Source organism: Suricata suricatta, chromosome 7 (genome assembly GCF_006229205.1).
Source record: "Suricata suricatta isolate VVHF042 chromosome 7, meerkat_22Aug2017_6uvM2_HiC, whole genome shotgun sequence".
Taxonomy (NCBI): Eukaryota; Metazoa; Chordata; class Mammalia; order Carnivora; family Herpestidae; genus Suricata; species Suricata suricatta.
This window is the reverse complement of record NC_043706.1, coordinates 68,391,505-68,402,359: the sequence shown is the minus strand read 5'-3', so window position 1 is coordinate 68,402,359 and position 10,855 is coordinate 68,391,505.

Here is a 10,855-nt window from a genome sequence, read left to right as displayed (position 1 = left end):
ACATACCCTTTGCTTTGGCAGTCTGCACTCTGCCAGTTTAGATTCAGGGGGAATAACTTAACCGGAAACCCAAGCTGGTTCTCAGCACTTACTGCCTTCCTTCCCAAAAGCTCACAAATGGTTTATAGCCACAGAATCTCCTGACATGTGACTCCTCATCTTAAAGGCAGAGGGACATCGTATTTATTCCAATTGCTACATCCGCCCCCTTTCATTGCTTTGGGCATGACATCCATATGGGATTTTTGAGTCAAAAACTAAAGTTTGCCTTTAACTATTGAAAAGAACCTAACAACTATAATAAAGGAGAAGTAAAAAATAGTTACATGGATTTCTGGATTTATTTTCCTGAGGAGGTGGCTTTGATACTCATGCAAAGAATTGACAAAACAACTATCCAAATGTAGGTCTTCAGAAACAATGTTCCTAAGTGAATCCTGTGTGTTCAGTGGAGGCAGTCTTTTCCCAGGCCCTGGAAGGCAGCACTCGGCACAAGAAGGCTATTACTGCTTATTGGGCACTGTGTGAGCTTCCTATACTTGATCGTTCTTAATCCTCACAAAAACCTGGAGGATCGTTCTTTCCATTTTACAGAAGAGCAAAGGGACTTTCAAAAAGAGTAAGCAGAGTGCCAAAGGTCATGGAACTGGGGTTTAACCCAGATCTTCTCACTTCAAGTGCGCAAGTGTAAAAGCAATTAGACATCAGGTACCAGTTCCTGTTTGGACTTCCTGGCTCGACGGGCAGATTACTACGAACCCAGGTCCCTCTTGTACCCTTGGGACTACCAGCCACATTCTGACGGTGCCAAGAGGAGGCCCCAGACCACTAGGCCTTTTCGTTATTTATTCTCTGGCCCTGGTCCAGGGGCTTTACCCTCAGAACTTCCTGTTAACTCCTCAGAAAATCTTATCTAAGATCTTCATTGTAAGAAGACATCTAAGTAGACTATGTCATTAATTAAAAACTGAGCGCTTAGGTAGGGGCTAGAAATAGGATCTCAGTCTATAGGAGCAAGATCAGAGAGATTCCACAAAGACTAAATAGCATGCCTCCAGGAGAAACCTGGTGTTCTACATCTATGCAGTTCATTTTGTGTCTGCAAATATTTATCAAATTTATATTATGTGCCAAGAACTGCTCTGTGACAGAGGTCACCTAGAATGGTAAGACATAAAAGGTATAGTCCCTGACCAAAGAAAATTATGTTTTCATTGGCTAAGGGAGATCAAATTTGTGTAAGATGCCATTAAATGAGGGTCTGAGGACTCTTTGTGGGAATCTAAACTGGGATAGCCTATTTGGATTATAATTTTGCAGTATCTGCCAATATTTTATATATGTACACTCTTTGATACAGGAATTTCACATTGATAAGTTCATCCATAGAAGTGCTCACATACATATGCAAAGATACATTTAAATTTGCAGGGGTTTTTTTTAGACAATAGAATATCAGAAAATAAATGACCATCTTAAATATTGCATTGAAAACAAATTACATTTTTATGTACTGACATGAACTGCCCATATATAATCTTCACATTGAATTCCCCAAACCATGCAGAATATTATTTCACTTATGACAAATATTACCTTATATTACATGTATGTGCCTGTACACACATGCACAACCTGTATGTAAATGCCAAGCAAAAGCTCTGGGTGGACACACAACAAATTACTGAAAGGAAGGACTTCCTTCTGGAGATAGGAATGGGATAGAGAGTGGGAGTAAAGATGCTTTTCCATTTTTTGCTATACATAGTTCTATGTAATTTAAATTGCTTTTTATTACCTTGGATATTCATTTAAAATAGCTTAAGGGGATGCCTGGGAGGCTTAGCATCTGACTCTTGGTTTCGGCTCAGATCATGATCTCATGGTTCATGGGTTTGAGCCCTGTATCAGGCTCCATTCTGGCAGTGCAGAGTCTGCTTGGGATTCTCTCTCTCTCTTCTATCTCTGCCCCTGCCCTGCTTGCTTTCTCTTTCGAAATAAAGTTAAAAATAAAATAAAATAGCTTGAAAGTTGTTCCACTGGAAAAGCACAGCGTGCTGTAGGAATTTAGAAAGATAATGGATTCCTTCTGGCCCAGGGAAATCAGAGGATGAAGAGATACATTTAGAGTTAGGCCTCAAGGATCAGAGGTGTTTTAAAACAAGAAAGTATTCCAGATAAGAAAATGGAGTGAAAAGAAAGCATGCTGTGCCTTCTACAAGGAGCATTTTGACAACAACTAGCAGAGGGCCTGGGTGCTCAGCGGTCCCGAAGGACTGAACGGAAGCATTACCAACCCTGAGAAACTTTCCACGATCCACCTCCTTTAATTTAGATCTTTTCTGTGTTTGCCCATTGCTTGTCTTGTCCTCAGTGTTTGATGAGTATTTTAGACAAAGTAAATTAGATTATCATTAATTATTTAATGCACGCGATCCACGTGCCCACCTCTGCTGCAGCACTCATCAAGCTCCACTGGGATTGTCTCCCTTATCTGATGATCAGTCTTTGAAAAATAAATAAGATGTCTTTTATCTTTTTATCTCCTCGGGTGAGTGCTCAAAACAAAATAGACAATTCAAAAATTTTGTTGAATTGATGAATATGCCAATAAATAATCAAGTGTGAGATAAAATAATAGTACCTGAAGAAATGAAAAGCGGGAGTTGGTGCTCCACTCGAGACAGCTGTGAATGCCAGGCCAAGGCACTTCTGCTGATTCTGAGGGCAGGGGGAACCACTATAATTTTTGTGCAAGTAATGTACCATCAGGGCTGGCTGAAGGATGGAAGGGAAGAATAGCTGTGAAGCTCTTCAAATAGTCAAGCTATGAGAGGGGGAACATATAAAACCACCCAAATCAGATCAGACTTGGTTCCATTGGAAGAAAAAGTATCACAGTGAGAATAAATAGAGGGGACACAACTTAACATACTTTTAACACCATCTCTATACCAGGAAGAACAGTTCAGCATTTTCTTTAGGGGAGAGTGAGAGAGATCGAGAGCAGGGAAGTACCACAGAAAGGGAAGCATTGAGAATAAACAGATGACTGTGTGGCTAAAGGCAAGGATCACCCCTATTCCCTATCTTCCAGGACAGCTTCTTACGTTCATCCATGCCCAAAACACAGCTGGTCTGGGTGACTGCCTGCTCACACGTGCTCCTTAGCAAGGAGTGTGGTTCAAGAAAAGTTTGAAATAGTGAAAGATCTTTGCTCATTTATTTTAAGATAATATAAGAAAACAAGAAATAAGGGCAGCCTTTGTTATTCTACCAAATAATGCTCTAGGTACAAAGAGAAATGGAGAATTTAGAAAGGAGAGTCGAAGTCTGAGTTACTGAAGCATAAAATTCATAGGGCCTGTCGTATCTTTCTTTACTACATGTTGCAGCAAGGAAATAAAAAAAATTGATGTCCAATGAAATATTTACTGTTTTGACTGAAGAGAACATGAAGAATTGGAAGCACTTTATACTAATAAACTCCAGGATCCATTTTCTGCTGTCAAATTCCAGTGGCAGCATTTGGCAAAGCGACACATAAAGCTCTGGTGGCAGCCACCCGAAGAGACATATGGAGTAGCCGAGGGAGGAGGCGGGGAGTTGGTGGACTTCTGACAGAGCACAATGATTTTCTTCTCAAAATGAGAAAACTTAATATATAAAGCATGTCACTTTGGAAGTAGCTAAATTTGTGCCTGATTACTCCAGGTAGGAAACACAAAAGTTTTCTCCTTTTACCTTTGAAAAGACACAGTACTTGGTTCTGTTTAGCTCAAAGGGGAAAACTGGGTAAGTGGAGTCATAAAATAATGAGACAGCCTTTTCAAGCAAACGTTAGAATCTGTATGTAACTGGTATTTAGCTGGGCAGCCAGAGGAGCGCCTCCTTCGGGACAGTCTACCACCCCATTGCAATTCCAGCGACAAGGCCCCTGTTCAGATCGGGAAGGGGATTTCTCTCTAGGAATTGGCTCTAGAGTTAACTTATCAAAAGTCCCAGGACAGCACGCCTGCAGCTTGACGACCAAGCTTGTTTTCTCCCATGAGGTGGCTGTTACTATATTAATCCCCTGTGAGTTTGAACACGGTTTTCTTTCAGTAAAGCTTTGGTCCTGCTTCTGCAGGCAAAAAGGGCAGGAATGGGAAGGAAAAGAGTGCTCAAGGTGTATATATACATTTTCCTTATTCACTGATGGACATTTAAATGTTTTCCAGGTCTTGGCTATTGTAAATAATGCTACAATGAACATGGACGTGTTCAAGGTGCTAAAATGTGAAACCTTGGGACCAAAATGGCAAGCAAAATGACATGTTTAAAAGGAGCCCACTGAGGTCCTTTACCTGTGATTCCTTACAGTATAATAAACTTAGAGAGAAATAGCAGTCAGCCAGGTAGTCTCCACGGAGCAGGCTTCTGGCTTTTGTATCTGTGCAGGAAACATAGTTAACATAGCAGGTTTGAAATTTTTATCCTTACAAAAGCAATTTGAATTTGGGAAGTGTTTCCTTAATTGATAAGGGTGGTTTAATGTGGCTAAATTGTTTGCACTAACAATGTCACTTTGGTACGTGCTAGGTGAGTGGGGTCTGCATGACCAGCATACAACAAAAACACTGAGCATTAAGTCTCGAATAAGCTTCCCTGGTGGACATTTCATGGGCTTTTACATCTTGTTGCTGGATTAATTATGTCCTGTGTGTCTCCGCCAGGAGAGAAGCCTTGGAAGGACAACCACAACCTGGATTCCTCTGGATTTTGCCCCATGTGCCTTCTTCCTTTTGCTGATTTTGTTTTGTATCCTTGTGCTATAATCAATAATAGCTATGAGACAATGATATACTGAGTCCAGTCTGTTATTTTAGCCAATCACCAAACCTAGGAGTGGAGACGCCTGCTCCATCTTTACTGTACCCTATACTTATAATCAAGTTGCCTATGTAAGTTCATATTTAGTGCCATTTTCAGGAGCTCATTCAGTGGGACTTTATGGAAACAGAGCATCAGGGTGATTTCTAGTTATAAAAATGATAACAAAGGGGATACTGCAGTTTATCCAGATCTCACTGACTCTTTTGGAGTTTTATATATGAAGTTTTCATTATTTTTGTGTTCTATTTAGTATTAGTTATTATTACTAGAGAGTTGCTGTTTGGTGTGTGCTTTTTATAGTGTCATTCTCAAATAATTAATGTTAAGAACTCACACAAAAAAATTCAATCTGATTTAAAAATGGGAAGAAGATCTGAATAGATATTTTTCTAAAGAAGACATACAAATGGGCAACAGACACATGAAAAGATTCTCATCATCAAAAGTCATCAAGAAAATTCAAGTCAAAACCACAGTACTATATCATCTCACACCCATTAGAATGGCTATTATCAAAAAGACAAGAAATAAGTGTTGGTAAACACCTTCATGTTCCTTGTGTATTATTTACAATAGCCAAGACATGGAAAAAATGTAATGTCCATCAGTGAATAAATAAAATGTGTATATATATATATATATATATATATATATATATATATACACACACACACAATGGAATATCATGCAACCACAAAAAAAGAATAAAATCTTGCCATTTGCAACAACATGGATGGAGCCTGAGGGTATTATGCTAAAAAAATCAGAGAAAGCCAAATACCATATAATCTCACTTATATGTAGAATCTGAAAACAAAAATGACCAAACTCATAGATACAGAGAACAAATTGGTGGTTGCCAGAGGTGAGGGGTGGGTGAAATGGGTGAGGGGAGGTCACAAGGTACAAATTTCCGGTTATAAAAGGTATGACTCATGGAGATGTAATGTACATGGTTAATGTAGTTAATAATACTGTATTGTATATTTGAAGGTTGCTAACAGACTCAACTTAAAAGTTATCATCATTAAAAAAGGAAAAATTTTATAACTATGTATGGTGACTAATGTTAGCAAGATTTATTGTGGTGACCTTTTTGCAATCCTAATACTCAGTATCTCAGAATGTGATTGTATTTGAAGATAAGCTCTTTAAATAGGTACAGACATGTCATATTTTACTGCATTTCAGATACTGTATTTTTCACAAATTGGAGGTTTGTTGCAACCTTGCATCAGGTCTATTGGTGACATTTGTTCAACATTTATTCACTCTGTGTCTTTGTGTCACATTTTGGTAATTTTTGTCACATTTCAAATTTCTCATTATCATTGTGTTTGTTATGATGATCTATGATCAGTGATTTTTGATGTTACTATTGTAGTTGTTTTGGGGCAACACAAATCATGACCATGCAAGACAGTAAACTTAATCGATAAATGTTGTGTGTGCTCTTACTGCTCCATTGACCACCATTTTCCCAACTATCTCCCTCTCCCCAGGCTTCCTATTCCCTGAGACACAACTGTATTGAAATTAGGCCAATTAATAACTCACAGTAGCCTCTAAGTACTCAAATGAAGAGTTGCAGGTATTTCACTTTGTATCAAAATCCAGAAATGATTAAGCTTAGTGAGGAAGACATGTTGGAAGTTGAGATAGGATGAAAGCTAGACTTCTTGGTCCAAATGGTTAGCCAAGTTGTGAATGGAAAAGAAAAATTCTTGAAGGAAATTAGAAGTGTTACTTCAATGAACACACAAATGATAAAGTATGACAGTCCTATTGCTTGTATGGAAAAGGTTTTAGTAGTCTGGATAGAAGATCAAACTGGCCACAACATTCCCTTAACCCAAAGCCCAATCCATAGCAAGGCCCTCTCTCTCTTTAGTTCCATGAAGGCTAAGAGGTGAGGTAGCTGCAGAAGTCTTATGCGATCAGAGGTTGGTTCATGAGGTTTGAGGAAAGAAGCCATCTCTGTAACATAAGAGCATATGGCAAAGTGATGGTGTAGAAATTGCACCAAGTTATCTAGAAGTTCTAGCTAATGAAGGAGACTGCACTAAACAACAGTTTTTAATGAAGATTAAAAAAATATCCTCTACTGGAAAAAGATGGACTTTCATAGCTAGAGAGAAGAAGTCAATGTCTGGCTTCAAATTTCAAAGGACAGATGACTCTCTTGTTAGAGGTGAAGGCAGATGGTGACTTAAAGCTAAAATCAATACTCACCACTCTGAAAAGTCTACAGTCCTTAAGAATTATGTTAACTCTACCCTGCCTGTGCTCTACAAATGGAACAACAAAGCCTGGATGACAGCACATGTTTATAGCATGGTTTACTGAATATTTGAAGCTTCCAAATGAGACCTACTCCTTAGAAAAAAAGACATCTTTCAACTTATGACTACTCATTGACAATGTACCTGGTCACCCAAGAGTTCTGATGGAGATGAACAATTAGATTACTGTTGTTTTCATGCTTGCTAACACATTCTGCAGCCCATGGATCAAGAAATAATTTCAACTTTCATGTCTCCTTACTTAAGAAATACATTTTTAAGGCTATAGTTGCCATAGATAGTGATTCCTCTGATGGAACTGGGCAAAATAAATTGAAAACCTTCTCGGAAGGATTTGCCATTCTAGATGCCATTAAGAACATTTGTGATTCATGGGAAGAGGTCAAAATATTAACATTAACAGAAGTTTAGAACATATTGTTTTCAACCCTCATTAATGACTTTGAGGGGCTCAGGACCTCAGTGGAGGAAGTAACTGCAGATATGGTGGAATAGCAAAAACAATAACAACTAGAATGAGAAGTGGAGCTTGAAGGTGTGACTAAATTGCTATAATCTCAGGATAAAACTTGAAAGGATGAGAAATTGTTTCTCATTGATGAGCAAAGAAAGTGGTTTCTTAAAATGGAATCTCCTCCTAAGATGCTGTGAAGATGGTTGAAATGATAAAAGATGTACAATATTATATAACTTTAATTGATAAATCGGCAGTATTTGAGAAAACGGACTCTAATTTTGAAAGAAGTTGTACTGGTGGTAAAATGTTATCAAACAGGATCACATTCTAACTGAGAAATTGTTTATGAAAGGAGGAGTTAATTGATGTGGCAAACTTCACTGTTGCCTTATTTTAAGAAATTGCCATAGTCACCCCACCTTGAGCAACCACCACCCTGATCAGTCAGCATCTTTTAATAGTGAGGAAGGACCCTCCACCACCAAAAAGTTATGACTTGCTGAAAGCTCAGATGATGATTAGCGTTTTTTAGCAATAAAGTCTTTTTTAAATTTAAGTATGTACATTTTTCAGACATAATGCCATTTCATACTTAATAGACTACAGCATAGTTTAAACATAACTTTTATATGCACTGAGAAACCAAACAATTTATCTGATTTGCTTTGTTGTGGTAGTCACTTTATAGCAGTGGTCTGGAACCAAATCCACAATAATTCTAAGGTATGCCTCTAATAATTAAGATAAATGAGACCATTGGGGTAGGAAGGCACTAATTCAATATGACTGGTGTCTTCATAAAAAGAGGAAATTAGGACACAGACAGATGGACACATACATGAAGACAAAGCAAGAAGACAAACATTTGCAAGGCAAGAGACCAAACTTGTTAACATCTTGATCCTGAATTCTACCCTCCAGAATTGTGAGAAAATAAATTTCTTTTGTTCAGGTCACACAGTCTTTTGTATTTTCTTATGGCACCCCTAGCAAAATAGTAGAGTGAAAAAGAGAATAATATGGTGGTATCTAGAACAGGATATATGAGTCAAAACATTTTTGTTATATTTATGGTAGAGTTTTAAGCACATGTCTATACTGAGAGAAAAGATGGTAAAACAGGCCTAGGCCTAGAAACCCAGTCCAGGGAGGTTTTTTTGTGTGTTTGTTTGTTTGTTTTTTTAACATCATCTCACTAATTTCTAGTTTATAACATGGCAAGATTCACTATATTCATTTGGCTATGTCAATGCAATAAGCATTTGCTCATCATGAAACGGTGGTATTTTTCTAATGTTGATAAAATCAGACCAAGAAATAGACTGACCTACCCTTGAATGGGTAGGTAGGACCTGGTTACCTACACATGAAGAAAAATTTAAATAACCCCACTTTAATAAGTTGTGTTAATTAAACATCTCACCATTTTTACTTTTATTTAGGTATCCAATTCATTTGCCATTGAGTAGCAAGATTATTTTTGTTTTAATACTTAACAATATTTTAACTTTCACTTTTTTAATTAAGTAGATTCATTCTGTGCAGCAGCATATGGCTAATTTCCATAAATGAGCCACAACAGATTCTGATCCAAGATGGCAATGTAGGAAGAAGATCCTGAACTCACCTTCTCCTCCTTCTCCTCAAACACACCAAATCTTTTTTTTTAATTTTTTAATGTTTTATTTATTTTTGATATAGAGAGAGACAGAGCATTAGAGGGGGTGGGGCAGAGAGAGAAGGAGGCACAGAACCAGAAGCAGGCTCCAGGCTCTGAGCTAGGGGTCAGCACAGAGCCTGACGCTGGGCTCGAACCCACAAACGTAGGATCTGACTTGAGCCGAAGTCGGAGGCTTACCAGACTGAGCCACCCAGGCTCGCCTCAGAAACACCAAATCTTTACCTATTTATGGAGGAACTTCTCTGAACAAGAACGGAGGGCTGACTGAAGAGCTTCTGCACAACAATAGATAGAGAGACCACATAGAGAAAAAGAGAGATGGAGACACAGGAGCAAAGAGGACCCCCACCTCTGACGTTGTAAACCGCAGCGGGGGGGGGGGGGGGAGGGATATGCTGAGAGATCATGAGCAGACTCATCTGCCCTGGGTCACAGGAAAAAATAACCAGTTTAAAAGGCCTACTAGAATGAAAAGAAATCAGTCCTAAGGCCCTGGCAGGGGAGGCGCCAGAATTCTCCTTGGGGTGGAGGGGCTGTCCGGCATGATAGTTTATGTTCACCCTCCACCTTGATAGTACAGCTGGAAGCAGGGTCTGTACACCACAGTCAGCCTCCCAGCTCAGTGAGCCCAGGGTCCCGAGCCCACATCGGCCCCAGGTGTCCGACAAAGGTGGCACGAGCAGGGCACATATCCAGACACTCCTGGTTGGTGTTCACACAGCTCCAACCATCTCACCAAGGCGATACAGGCACAAAGCACCCCGAATCCTGCCAGGCCTATAACACGTCAGTTCAAACAACTTGCCGGGGCACTCCCGGTGCAGAGCGCCCTGGAACACCTAGCCTGCCTCAGCTCCAGCTGCTCTGTCAGGGCGTCCCCTGCATGGAGCCCCCCAGGAAACTCCAGCTTGCACCGCCTCAGCTGCAGCTAACCCGCCAGTGTCCCTGCCGAGCAGTGCCCAGGACGACCTGGCCTGTGCCCTGCCTCAGTTCCCGCCACACCACCGTGACGCTCTCCGCATGGAGGCCCTGACACCTCCCCAGCCTTGTCTGCTTCAGCTTTAGCCGTCTTGCCAGAGCATCTTCTGGGCAGAGAATACCCAACCCCGCCCCCCCATATCCGCTTTAGCTCCGGTCACCCCACCAGGGCCGGCCCAGCACGCAGTGCCTGGGGAATCTCCGGTTCATACCAGCCACAGCGCCAGCGGCCAACCTAAATCACCAGCATGCACAGTCTATACAGGGGATGACCGTGCACAAGAATGTTCCTTCAGATGTAGAAGTAGTTGTTCTGCCTAATTCATAGAAACAAATACAAAAAAGTTCGTCAAAATAAGGAAACAGGTATGTGCTCCAAATAAAAGAATTAGAGGACTCACAAAATAAAAAGATGAAAAATAAGACAATATATACGTAAAAATGGAGGTAAAAATGAAGTTCTTTTAGGATCTGTTCAAACTTAAGTGGCCACCAACTTAACATAAACTGCTATATATTTTGGATATTATATATGCACCTTATAGTAACCACAAACCAAAT